Genomic DNA, 13,535 nt, shown 5'->3' with positions numbered 1-13,535 from the left:
CGGGGGAGAGGTAGTCAACGTTCGCAACGGCTGTTTGGGAGCTGTGTGAGTGGCAAGGGCATCCGACCAGTCAGGGGAGCCCTGAGGCGGGGCTTCGAGAGCCTGTCCACTCGGAGTCTTTTGTGCCTGTGGTAGAGACAAACCGCATAGCCGCTTCGGAGGATTTTTACTGGGAAGAGCGAGCAGCAGGTATGGAGGGGAAGGGTGGCTTCTAGAATAGCGCTCCGTGTACTTTATTTGCAATAAATAAAAAAATAATCTGCCCTTTCTCTGACGTGCAGCCGAATGGTGAGAACGTGTTTTACTCAAAAGTGAGCTTTACTGATTTGGGCGGGTTTTACTTCCGAGTAGGTGCGCCAGAGCTTCTGCTTGCAGTCTTTGGACACTTTGGCACGTGCAGAAAAAAATGCACTTTCAATGCACTTTGCAGCTGGATTTTACTGTGTGAAATAGCAAAACCCACTTGCAAACAATTGGTAAAGTGCATTGCAAGTACGTTATTCTGCATGTGCGGAAGTGCCCCTTGTGCACGTTTGCGCTGAGCCCGGGTCCCATGAGGATAGAACAGTTCGTATCCCTCCTGTTTGTTCCCCAAGGATAGTCGCCCAGGTGCTCCAACTGCGGTGTAAATTTATGACTCAACATAAATTATTTAAATTGGCATACAACCGAACAGCTGTAAAATATGGAATGATCGCCAACGTTGAAACCTCTGAAGCACCATTTGTAGAATTTATTTCTGAGTACCCATGCTGGAGAGGCGGGAATAAAAGTTTTTCGTTCCTAATACTATGTGGGGATTCTTTCCCATGACATTTTTTTACACACAAAAAAGTATATATAAGGTGTGAAGATCAGAACTCTCCTTTGGTTTAAATGCTGGTCAGCTCTAATTAGCTTAGCCTCTGATACTCACAAGATTGCTGTTAGGATTATGAAAATACTGTGGGAAAAATGCTGTATGAATATCAGTTACTATTAAGACATCTGGAAAGACCTCCTGGAATGTTGAATCTATGTCTCTACAAGCAGGGTGGTGGTTCCCACATACTCACAATACCCCTGAAAGGCAGATCAAACTGAGAAAACAGGCTTGAGAAGGCCTGACTGAAATTCCCCAATATGCCATGAAACTTGCTAGGTGCCTGTGGCTATGTTGGACATTCTCATTGTTGTCTATCTCAGAGTGGTTTTGAGGAAAAAGAGAACTAAGTTGTAGTAAAAGGATGGGATAAAAATGTACTAGACTTGTGGTTGACCCAGTGAGCTACACGAGAGAGTGGAGATTTGAACCAAAATCTCCAAGATTCATGAAACTCTGATTGCTACACAGCACTGGGCTTTATGGGCCAGTGTCCATTAGGGCAGTAGTTCTCAACCTTCCTAATGCCACGACCCTTTAATACAGTTCCTCATGTTGTGGTGACCCCTAACCCTAATATGTATCTATTTTACAGATGGTGAACACTGATGCAGAGAGTCTTAGGCGACCCCTATGAAGGGGTCGTTCGACCCCCAAAGGGGCCCTGACCCCCAGGTTGAGAACCACTGCATTAGGGCATTGTGGTCTTTTGAACCTAAGCTTAAAGCCAACAGTTTGCACTGACACCTTGTTGCAGAAGTAATTCTACTTTGCCACAGTGCAGAGATATGTAAACACCAGGATCTTTCCTTTGAAAAGTGAAACAAAACAACCTCTGACAAAGCCAACACCAGCTCACAAGAGTTTGTGCCCCAGTACCCCCCAATAAACTAGTGTTACCAACTTTTAAACTAACTTTTTAGTTGTGCCAATTAACAGCCAAATAATGTTAATTACCCTGCCATGAAGAACTTTACTTACTCATGCCTGTTTACCAGTCAGCTGTTTTAAAGGCGCAAGAAGGCCAGACTTGTTGGTGTAAATTGAATTCCTCTCAAGGAACCCATATCTGGAGGAGAGCCTCCCTCCTACTAATTGTATCAGTCTCAAGGTTGTATTCAGAATTGTTCCTGCTCTCCCCTCAGGGCATACCGTATATACTCGCGTATAAGTCGACCCGCATATAAGTCGAGGCACCTAATTTTACGACAAAAAACTGGGAAAACTTATTGACTCGTGTATAAGTCGAGGGTGGGAAATGCAGCAGCTGCTGGTAAATTTCAAAAATAAAAATAGATGCCAATAAAATTACATCAATTGAGGCATCAGTAGGTTAAATGTTTTTGAATATTTATTTCAAGAAAAAAACAGTAAACTGGCTCTGTAAGTGGAAAGAGATTGACAAGAGAACAATATGAGTATCAGCAGCTAACTTTAAAAGTGCAAAAACCTTGAAGAAGCTCAACCAGCTTAGCCAAGCTAAAACACAAGAGTTAAAAGAATCCTCCAAAACTGGATTCCTCATCATCATCTGTATGTCCAAATGCTTAACCCAACTTTAGATTTTTAAGAGGGATGTTATCAGAAATGGAAAATCTACTATTAGCTTCCATCGTAAACTTAATGGGGGGATAGGGGCATCCTTTTTGGGAAGTCAATAACTTTGGATCCCCTGACCCAAACTTCACCAAACCTGGCTGGTATCATAAAGAGACTCTCCTGATGAGACCAGCCAGGTTTGGTGCAGTTTGGTTCAGAGGGTCCAAAGTTATGGACCCTCAAAAGGGTAGCCCCATCTACTAATAGCTCCCATTGAAAACAATGGGGAATGGGGGCACCTCCTTCGGGGGTCCATAACTTTGGACCCCCTGAACCAAACTTTACCAAACTTGGCTGGTATCATCAGGAGTGTCTTCTGAGGGTACCCTGATATTTTGGTGCCGCTAGCATAAAAACTGCGCCCCCTGCTGGCCGGCAAAGTAAAAACACACAAAAAAATTAATAACCCGCATATAAGTCGAGGGGAGCTTTTTCAGCATTAAAAATGTGCTGAAAAATTCGACTTATACATGAGTATATACGGTATAGGTTTTTAAGACCTCACACAGTCTTCCAGGTTGCTCACAGACCTAAAACTATTGAAGATGGGCAATAAATATTAAATATTTGTAGTGTCAATTCAACAAGTAGGGTTGCCAGCAGTAAGGAAAAAAATCTGTACCTTTGAAAGAGGCATAAGGAGCTATTATTTATCAGATTATGCTCTTTATTCTATGCCATGGAAAGCTTCAGCTGCCCATTTTCACACATTCAGCCTGTATTAAAGGGACAGAAGGAATTTCTGTCTACAGAAGTTTCTCATCTTCCTGCTGCAGCCCAAAAATATCCCTCTAAAATGCTGATCCTGAGGGACAGCACAGGACTCCCTGGAATAGTTCTGGGGAGGTGAGGGGTGGGAGGTCTACTACAAGAGGAGAGAACTGGAGAAAATCTCCCTCTTCTGCCCCCCAGTGGAAATCCTTTGTGGGATTCAAGCAATATATTATCACCACTTACTTGTTCTTCACGTGTGACTACATTTTTTATATTACACAAAGTAGAAATGATTAGTTAGCACAGAACCCTTTGGTATGGAAAGCCAGTGTGGTGTAGTGGTTAGCATATTGAACTAGCATCTGAGAGACCCACGTTCAAAATTCCACTTTGCCATGGAAACTTTCTGGGTGACCTTGGGTCAGTCACACACTTTCACTTGATTTACCTCACAGGGTTGTTGTGAGGATCAAATGGAGGAGTAGAGACCAATTGAAGCCAAAGAGCAATGGGCAGTGAACATTCTATCTAGCTACTGAGCAATCAGAATTTTTTGCCTACCCGTGTTTTTAATAAAAGGAAAATGTAATTCACCAAAAGTTTTTGGCACGTTAAAGACTAAAAAAATATCATTCTGGACAAGTTTTTCCAAACCAGAGCTTGCTTTATCTGATTTCCTCAGCAGAGGGAGGTGTTGGTGTATGCATATACGTACCATCCCCCTGAGAGAATCTGCTGGGAAAGACATTCTCACTCTGAGCAGGAGGACATCTTCTGAGCATGGGTTATTCCTGCCCATTCCTTTGGGAGGCAAGACTAAACTTTTGCTTGCTGGCATCCTGTTGGTCCTGGAGCTCAGTTTAAAGACTTTCTGAGCCAAAGAACCTTAAGGTAATAGAACTAGAACAAAATAATGACATATAAGATATCAACAGGAAACAGTTGAACATTAAGAAAAAAGGTTATTCAGAAAGGAGGAAGACAAATAAGCATTGTGACATAGGATGGGAGAAGAGGAAAACTTAGTGAGCACCTTGACCTTCACCTTGACCTTCCTTGATGGAACTGTGTATTAGGAATGTCCTGTATTTCTTCATACTTGAACTTCTTTGCTACAGTCCAGTGAAAAAATCCAGACTTTAAATGGGCAAGATGCCCTCCTTAATTTAGAGTAGAAGGAACCTTTACAGTGAATAATCCAAAGGCCCGTTCTCATTCTGAGGGGCAGGGCATCTTTAGAGTATGGGACATCCAAAAGTGGCTTATCAGTAGGACTTCGGGAGGGATGTTTCTTCACCCACCAATTGTAACACTCTGCGTCTGATGGCTGCATCCACAGGTCCCCAGGTATTTAACTTGTAATGCTTACTGAAGATGAAATGAAGAGAAAATGCATTAGTCTGATAGAAGACATATGCCTCAGGTATATTCTGAGGGCTTTCTGTAGGTCGACGGTATGCCAGGATTATTCCTTCTGATGTTTTAGGTTGAGGCAGAACATGGGAAGATGAATGTCGTGTGCCCCGTGGAAAGAAGAATTTACTTTCAGGATGAACATTGGGTCTGATCTCAGAACCACTTTGTCCTTGTGGAAAATTAGAAACTCCTTTCATTCTGAAAGCACTCTTAGTTGTGAAATTCTCCAGGCTGATGTAATTGCCAAGAGGAACACCTCTCTCAGTGGTTTCAATGGTGGCTTAGTGAAAGCTGTTAATACCACATGCAGCCGCCTCAAGGGGAACCGGTGGAATCCTGGTGGATTAGATTGTGACTCTTTTGAGGAAGGTGAGGATGTGCAGGTGTGTGAAAGTGGGAACCCCAGCTGTGAGAGGGATGACTGTAGAGATGGCTGCTACTTGCCATCTTAGCATGGAGGCCTTAAGCTGTTGCTTCACTCCTTCCTGTAGGAACCCAAGGAGCTGCCCAAAACATGGGTTTAGGGGGTCCAAAAGGAGCTGTCCAAAACATGGTTTTAGGGGGCTTCTTATGGCAACATCATCTATGGAAAGCTTTCCAAGGGACATTGTAAACTCTTTGAGTAGGTGGTTCTCTGTAGATGATCATGGTCTCTTTGCCCTTCAGTTCTTATCCACAGTCATTTAGCTTGTTTCTTTCAATAACCATGTGGTCAGCCAAAACCATTCTGGGTCTGAATGCCACACTGGTCCTTGGCAAAAGAGGCTCCAGGCTGGTAGAAGCCTCCATGGTTCCTGAACTGAGAACTCCACCAAAGCTGCAAACCTTGGTCTGGGTGGCCACTTTGGAGCTATTCGAATAAATGCCCTTTCTTTCCTTATTTTTCTGGGGATAATGGGTAATGGCGGGAAGGCATATAGAAGTTGTTGTTGAGGCCATAATGAGGTCGGTGTGACCATTTGCTCCAGATCCAGATGGTGGTACCAAGTTAAGAAGTAGTTGTTGATTCAGGTTTGATGCACAAAGATCCACTGTGGGTGAGCTGAACTTCTCCAAGATCTGCCTGAATACCCTGGGGTTCAGAGACCATTTGTTTTTGTCTAGACTCGAGTCTCTGCTCAACAATCTCCCAAGATGTTGTGGATCCCCTAAATGTATTTTGGCAATGCAGACAGAAGGTGGACTTCATGCATGCCAGGATCCAATGAGCTTTGCAGTGCAGCTGTGAAGATCTGAACCCACCCAGTTTGTTTACATGTGTTTTGGCAGAAATATTGTTGTATGGCATGTCAGACTTCCCGCTTCTCCAGGATGTTGATGCTCAACTTCTGTTCCCAGGGAGTGTGTGAAAGGATTGAAAAGAAGGTTGATAAAAGTATATATTTTTTCCTCTCCTTTAAGACTCTTTGGCATGGACTTTATTTTATTTTTAGTCTCAACCAGGATCTTATCCAGATTTTCCCCGAATAGGCTTTCCCCCTTGTTTCTCCATGCACCTAACCTTTATGGGTTTAGATGCATGGTGAAGACCTTTCTCTTCACCCAGGCATTTAGTTTATATATTATTTTATTATATAGGACCAGGGCTGTGATTGTATTCTGTTTTGAGAGTGATGGTACAGAAGCAAAATAAAATATTAATAGCTAAACCACACTGGTAATTAGTGTCAATGTAATTTGTACAATTAATTAACCTTTTGCAAAGCGGTGTTGACTTTATTTTCTTGAATCTGGATTCTAAAATACAGTTTTTCTTCTAGAACTGTAAAAGAAAGTCTCACAAGAATTTGGTTGTCATGATGGGGTAAGTACAATCAACTTAAAATGTTTTGTTCAGATACGTTAACATTGGATTAATGGTTTGTAGATCAATTTGAAATATTTAGTAGGGGAAGAACCCTGTAAGACTTTCTGCTGACCAGAAGAACAATAACTTGCTCCAGCAATGCAGAAGCAGTTGGGTGTGTGTGTGTGTGTTGTGCATCAAAATATTTTACTTCTAGCTGCTAGTTGCACATTGTAGGTAGAGATAAAATGTAAAGGTATGAACACCAGTTTATTACTGACCCATGGGGTGATGTCACATTATGACATTTACTAGGCACCTCTATGTTTTATGGTGGTAGTTGGCCATTGCCTTACCCAGTTGGGGTTAACTTTTTGCGGTTTTACTGATCTAGGAAGGATGAAAGATTAAGTCAACCTTGAGCTGACGGCTTGAAACTGACTTCCATTGGGATTGAACCCAGTTTGTGAAGAAGAAGAGTTTGGATTTATACCCCACATTTCTCTCCTGTAAGGAACCTCAAAGCGGCTTCCAGACTCCTTCCCTTCCTTTCCTGACAACAAACACCTGGTGGGGCTGAGAGAGTTCTGGTAGAACTGCAGCTAGCCCAACGTTACTCAGCAGGCTATGTCTAAGAGAGGAGAAATAAACCGAGTTCATCAGATAAATCTGCCTTCCATTGGATGAGTGGGGAATCAAACCTGGTTCTCCAGATTAGAGTCCTCTGCTCTTAACCATTACACCATGCTGGTTTTGAGCAGAGTACTGAATTTATATGCAAATCAATGCAAATCAAAGCTCTGCTCAAAACCAGCATGGTGTAATGGTTGCAAATAACCCAGTAGATCACTTTCTTAGTCAGGCCCCAAATAAAACAGAACTGTAGTGGCACTGTAAAGATTAACAGCATTTATTCCAGCATAAGCTTTTGAGAGTCACAACTCTCTTCCTCAGATGCACGAACTTTATATCAACTATAGATGTTTTCCACATGCAGACAGGTTTGTTTGGTTCCCTGCTGCTGCTGTGTATTGCTGATACATCAAAGCAGCAACAGGGCTTCCATGTGGCATGTTTCCTTACATTTTCCCTGCACTTAGCCTCTTGGTAGTGGCCTCAGTGTCCATCAGGTTTTTTCAGGGTTTTTAAAAAACTATATAATTATAATGTACCAATACATGAATCAGGTGTTCCAAATTTTCTGCTTTCATTTGAAAAATCTAGCCCCTAGACATATCTCCACTCTCAACACACACCAGTTTTATGCCTAATAAAGGTTTGGGATTGGGTTGGATTGGACATATCTCCACAACAAAAGAGCCTGGAGACCTACCTATAAAACAAAACAAAAAATGGGAATTCAGAGAACCTGAGAGACTCATCGTGATAATAAACATTCAGTTGCTGATGAAAAAGAGACCCCTAGTGGCTTGGGTGAAATGGATTCTGTGAGGAGTTGGGCAGGGAAAATGGCAACTACACTGGCAGGACTAGGCAGATTCACCTTTATGGTAGCCATCCACGTTTTGTTGCAGTCTTTCCCAAAACTTTGTAGCAAAGCCAGTTTGGGGAAGATGCCCTATAGTGAATGCCCTATAGTGTTGTGGAAAAGGAGATAAAAACCCACTTCCCAACAGTCTCTGAAAAAGGAACTGGAACAGATGTATACTGCATGATGATAATCTACTATGATCACTGGGGCTGCTCACAAGAGAATTTGCATACTTGTTGATCGTCTGGATGGTAAGCCATTACCTTTTGGCTGGCATTATGATGCCGCTTTAAGAAGCACACCATTGATTCATCTAGCCCGGTATTTTATGTTCTGATGGGCAGTGGGACTTAAGGGTCTCAGGCACTGTAAGGACTTTCCCTGCTACTTGAGATTTTTAAAATGGAAATGCCTGACTTGACTATGCATTTGCTCTGCCAAAATGTTTTTGTTCAGACTGTGAGAAGTGTTGGCCAGGATTATTTTGTTTGAATGGCTGCATAATTAATATATGATGTTGATTTTCTATGAAAGATACTGTTTCTGACATTAAAAAAAATCTTGGTAAACCTACTTATTGGGGACAATGTGTTTAAATAGATTAATAGATTGGGTGCAGTCTAATGTAAATGTCAGTTCGTTATAATGTTGAATTGTGGCCATTGCGTTGTAATATAATTATTCTAGCTGTGGTTTTGCTTGGAGATTTATAAAATATGTGTAAAACAATTCTTCAAAAATATACTTCTAGAGGTGGTGGTGACATGAAAGTGGTGATCTTCCTTTTAACCTAATCATAACATTTTACTGCATTTGTACTTTCTCATACATTTAATCCCTTTTTTCTGGGATGAGTAGATGCCCTGTGTAAGGAAACAAATGGCATATTCAGGTTGTAACCTTGGAGTATAATACCTAATCACCCGTGGGGAACACTAGAGGAAGCTGTTAAGATGAGAAGAACCCAGTTGATCTTAGCGATGATTAGCTTCAGTACAGACATAATCCTACATCATGGTTAAAGACGACAGAGATGGAAAGGGAGGAGACAGCAAGGGACTGCACTGTCTGCCTAAATAAATAAATAAATAAATAAATCTGCAATTTTTAAACCGTCGTTAAGAGATTTACAACATTAACTCCTGGTCCAAGCCATTAAAAAAAATAAAAGTAATGGTTTTCATGTATGTGAACATAACACACATCCTAATTGATAAGGTCAGTGTATACGTCATTGTGTGGCTAGGAAATAAGGATCGGCCCATAAGATTGCATGCGTCTTCTTCTCTCACACAGAAGTTACCCCACCTCTTTCATTGCAGTGGTATTTTGTTAACTGTGTGTGTGTGTGTGTGTGCGCGTGTGTGTGTGCGTGTGTGCGCGCGCGCAAGCGTGTTAAGTGTCATCAGGTTGTTTCTGGCTTGTGGCAACTACATGAATTAATGACCTCTGAAATATCCTATCATGGACAGTCTTGCTGAGGTCTTTCAAAATGATGGCCATGGTATCCTTAATGGAATCAATTCATATTATGTTGGGTCTTCCTCTTTTCCTTGCATGATTGTCTTTTTTAGTGATTATTGCCTTCTTATAATGGAACCAAACTATAATAGCCTCAGTTTGGTCATTTTAGGTTTTAGGGAGAATTCAAGCTTGATCTGATCTAAACCCAATTCTTAGTTTTTTTTGGTTTTTGCCATAGATTTTGAATATCACTTTACTTGCATGAGAAATTAGTGCGATGGTCCGATAGTTGTTTCAGTCTTTGATGTCTTCTTTTTCAAAATAAGGTAAATTGAGTGTTTCCAGTCTGTGGGCCATTGTTTTGTTTTCCATATTTGTTGGCATATTCTTGTTAGGAATTTGCTGGACTCAATTTCTGTGGCTTGGAATGGCTCTATTGATATCTCATCTATTCCTGGTGGTTTGTTTCTCCCAGTTGCTGTCAGTGCAGCTATTTCACTTGCTAAACTGCCGCTTCTTCGAAAACTACTTCTTTGAAGGAATCTGTCATCCTTTAATCTCTCCTGTATAGTTCTTCAGTTCATTGTTTCCATCTTTATTTTGTCCTGTTCAATTTATGTATTTCCATGTTGATCTTTCAGCATGCCTAACTGTGCTTTAAATTTCCTTTTGATTTCTCAGATCTTGTGGAACAGACCTCTTGTTCTTTTGTGGTTGTTGTTGTTCTCTTCTATTTCTTTACACTGATTGTTATAATAGTTCACTTTGCCACTCACAACAAGTTGCTCGAACACAGCGTTTAGAGTTGTGATCTTCCAACAATATTTGATTCTTCTTTGTTTCCTTCTTATGTGTTCCAGTCACATATGATTATCAGTACATCTTGTTTAGATGTGTGATCGATTTCTTCCTGGACACTTTCATAAAAGCTTTCAATTTCTTCCTCATAAGCATCTGTAGCTGGGACACAAACTTGGAAGGCATTTTTGTGAAAGGAAATTATCATAATCTGTTTACCATTGCTTTCTTCTGCACAACACTATCTGCTGTAACTAGGGACCCCAAAACCATTGCAATTTTTTTTTTCAAATGAGGAGGTGTAATTGTTCAAGAAAGAGTGATGTGGCAGTGACTGAGTTCTGCTGGAAATGCCAAACAGAGGAGATGAATGCCACTCATAAAACCACTGATATGTGCCAAATTACCTGACAGGGAGAGCTCCACTGAGGGGCAGGATTCTTTACTGTGTAGGGGGGGGTGGGGCGGGGGCTTTTACCTAAGCAGCCATAATGAATCTTCCTTTGTTCTTGGTTCAAATACCTTGCCTGAATGTTGTGACCTAAGCTAGAACTCAGGCCTCTTCCGCACATGCAAAATAATGCACTTTCAATCCACTTTCACAATTGTTTACAAGTGGATTTTGCTGTTTCGCTCAGTAAAATCCAGCTACAAAGTGGATTGAAAGTGGATTGAAAGTGCATTATTCTGCATGTGCGGAAGGGGTCTCAGACTCCTCTGCAATGGGGCAGTTTGGGGAATGTGTTTGCTCGATCTAAGTAACTTACCTTGACATATATTTCATTTTTCTTTCCTTGGATCTGTGTCTGCTATGCCAGACTTCTATTTTCCATGTATCTGCTCTAGTTTAATCTGTAGTAATAAAGCTTCCTCTGTGTTTAAGAAAGCAGACTGACTTCAACCTCACTCGCATGCTGAAGACCACTCTTACACTCTAAGAAGGCAGTTAAAGTACTTGGGGGCAGTTAAAGTAACTGGATGCTTTGCTCTTTGTACTTGCTCAGTGGCAGCCTTAACAAGGCACTGGTTGTGTGATAGGCTGGGGTGTATATATGGGCTGCTGACACTGAAGAGGAACATGCTTTTGCATGCAGGCATACCGAGGACGGGTTTGCTACACTAATCACAGTTAGCTGAAATGGCACTGACATTGTCTGTGAAAGCTCCTCCTTCAGTGTCACCTTCCAATACTGCTACTAGCAGTAGCTACCCTTCAAGGAGTCTTCCGTCTCCATCATCATTGGAACTGTCTGTTCTCTTCTGATGTGGCCATTGATCTCTGACTAAAGTTACTGGTAATTTGAAAATGCAAAAACATGGGGATTTTCCATTGTGTTAAAGGAGGAGTATACAAAATTGCATAAGAAGAAAGATTAAGGAGAAGTGGAAGCTTCCAACATACAACGTATTCTCCTAGCCATTATTAGGAGACTATAAAGCATTGTACTGAACAGGCCATGTATTTTCATTGTGGTAATCTGAGTGGAAAGAATATATACACCGAAATTTACTCAGAAAAACTGAAATAAGCCCAAACTTCAAAACTAATAGGTGAGGGAGTAGGGGAATTAAAATGGATAGAATTCTTTTTTCATCTTCCTGCTCAGTACTGATACTGTGAGGTCCTCCTGATCTTTGCAACAGGATTGTGGTTGGATGTAACTTTTTAGCCACTCTATTCTGTACTCTTTCTAGATTAGATAATCATAGCTCCTTTACTCAGCACAGAGATTAGCTGATGAAGGAAGCAAAGGGAAAAGATCATGTACAATATAAAAATGTAAACATATATATACTGGCTATATCTGCAAATTCACTCTAAATGCAAATCCTGAATTTGCCCATATTGTGTGATTGCAGAATGACATGGAAATATGATTTATGAGATACATTGCCTAATAAGGAAGTTTGAAATTAAGGGTTTCTTACTGATAATTCAGTACAGGCAGTGAGAACAGATATAGGCGTCTGCCTGGCTTTTGTTGCTGGAGAAATTGCCTTAGTTTCTTTTTCAAAATAGCCTGCATCTGTTTTATTAAATTTCTTTTAAAACCTGGACTATTTTTAAAAAATCATCAAAGAAGTCTTAAAATTATAAGACCAACATTTGCATGTTCATCTTAATGGTTCAATAATAACCCCTGGGTGTCTTTAAACAAAGAATGTTGGTTACAAATATTTTAACTAAATAGAAGACATATTTATTAACTAACTAACTCCATTTTCATTGTGTAAAAAATTGCATGTCTCGATTAAATAGTGAGAGGTGAACTGTGTTCTGGGGCCTACTTGACAAATTAATTGTGTTGTTCACTTATCTGGTTGCTAAACATGGCTTCTCAGAAGTAAGTTCTGCTAAATTTAATGTGTCTAATTTCCAAATAGTTTGTAAATGCAGTTTGTTGCCTCCAGTATGTAGAGGCAGATTCATTTATTCAATCCTGTATTTCCTTTTGAAGTATATATATATATATTACAGATAATATTTTGCTTCTGTGAGTCAAGCTAAAACACTTTCCTGATTACTTTTTTGATGAGCGGCTTTTTGTTTCTTGTAAATATCCAGATATATTTACTCAAGAAAACATTCTTGTTTTGAAATTACCATGTCTTCTAATTACTCCCACTCTAGTATACTGTTATTGCTAACATGCAGCTCTTCAGATTCTGGGACACTGCAGTTTGAAAGTTGGTTTTATAGGAATCACTGACACAATTGCCTTCTCCATGTTGTGACTGAATCATCCAAGTCCAGCATATAAAGACGGAATTTGCATAGGAGTCTGCAAAGGCTGAGTGTAATCCAGCTCCTTCACCTGTTGTACTTTGAGGTGTACTCTCTGCTCTCCAAACTTTACTTCAGACTGGTTAGCTAGTAACCTGCCCAGAGTGTGGCTATCCCTGTTCTGACAAAATAGGTAGCTCTCCATCCATAGGACTCCATCAATTTGGACTTGTAGGGCTATCACACTAAGCCAAAGGAGCAACATGGGCATGTTTTGAATTGCTTGCTTGAATAAACTATGGTCAAAATGTAAAAATTTCCTTGCACCTTGAATCATGATATTTCCTTGTCTTGGGATAAAGGACTAGTTACCAGATTCTAATATGCAGGAATTTAATGAAGTGTAATGCATAGTATGGAACAGGCATAAACATTTCTGCCTAGAATTTGCATGTAACATCTCTTGCTTCGCCATAAGTTTCTTTTTTAGAAGTCTTTACCCCTACTATATGTTCTTTATGTCTTCTCCACCTCCTCAAACTTCACCACTTTTTTCTGGACTATATTACAACCTCTTTTACATCATCGCATGTTGCCCCTTTCCTGACCCTGGCTTAATTGTTGGCCAGACTTTAAACACCCTTTTGTTCCCTGTTTAATCCCTCCCACTCCGACTATA

Source organism: Sphaerodactylus townsendi, linkage group LG05 (genome assembly GCF_021028975.2).
Source record: "Sphaerodactylus townsendi isolate TG3544 linkage group LG05, MPM_Stown_v2.3, whole genome shotgun sequence".
Classification (NCBI taxonomy): domain Eukaryota; kingdom Metazoa; phylum Chordata; class Lepidosauria; order Squamata; family Sphaerodactylidae; genus Sphaerodactylus; species Sphaerodactylus townsendi.
The sequence above is the reverse complement of the archived record's forward strand: the minus strand, read 5'-3'. Positions refer to the sequence as shown.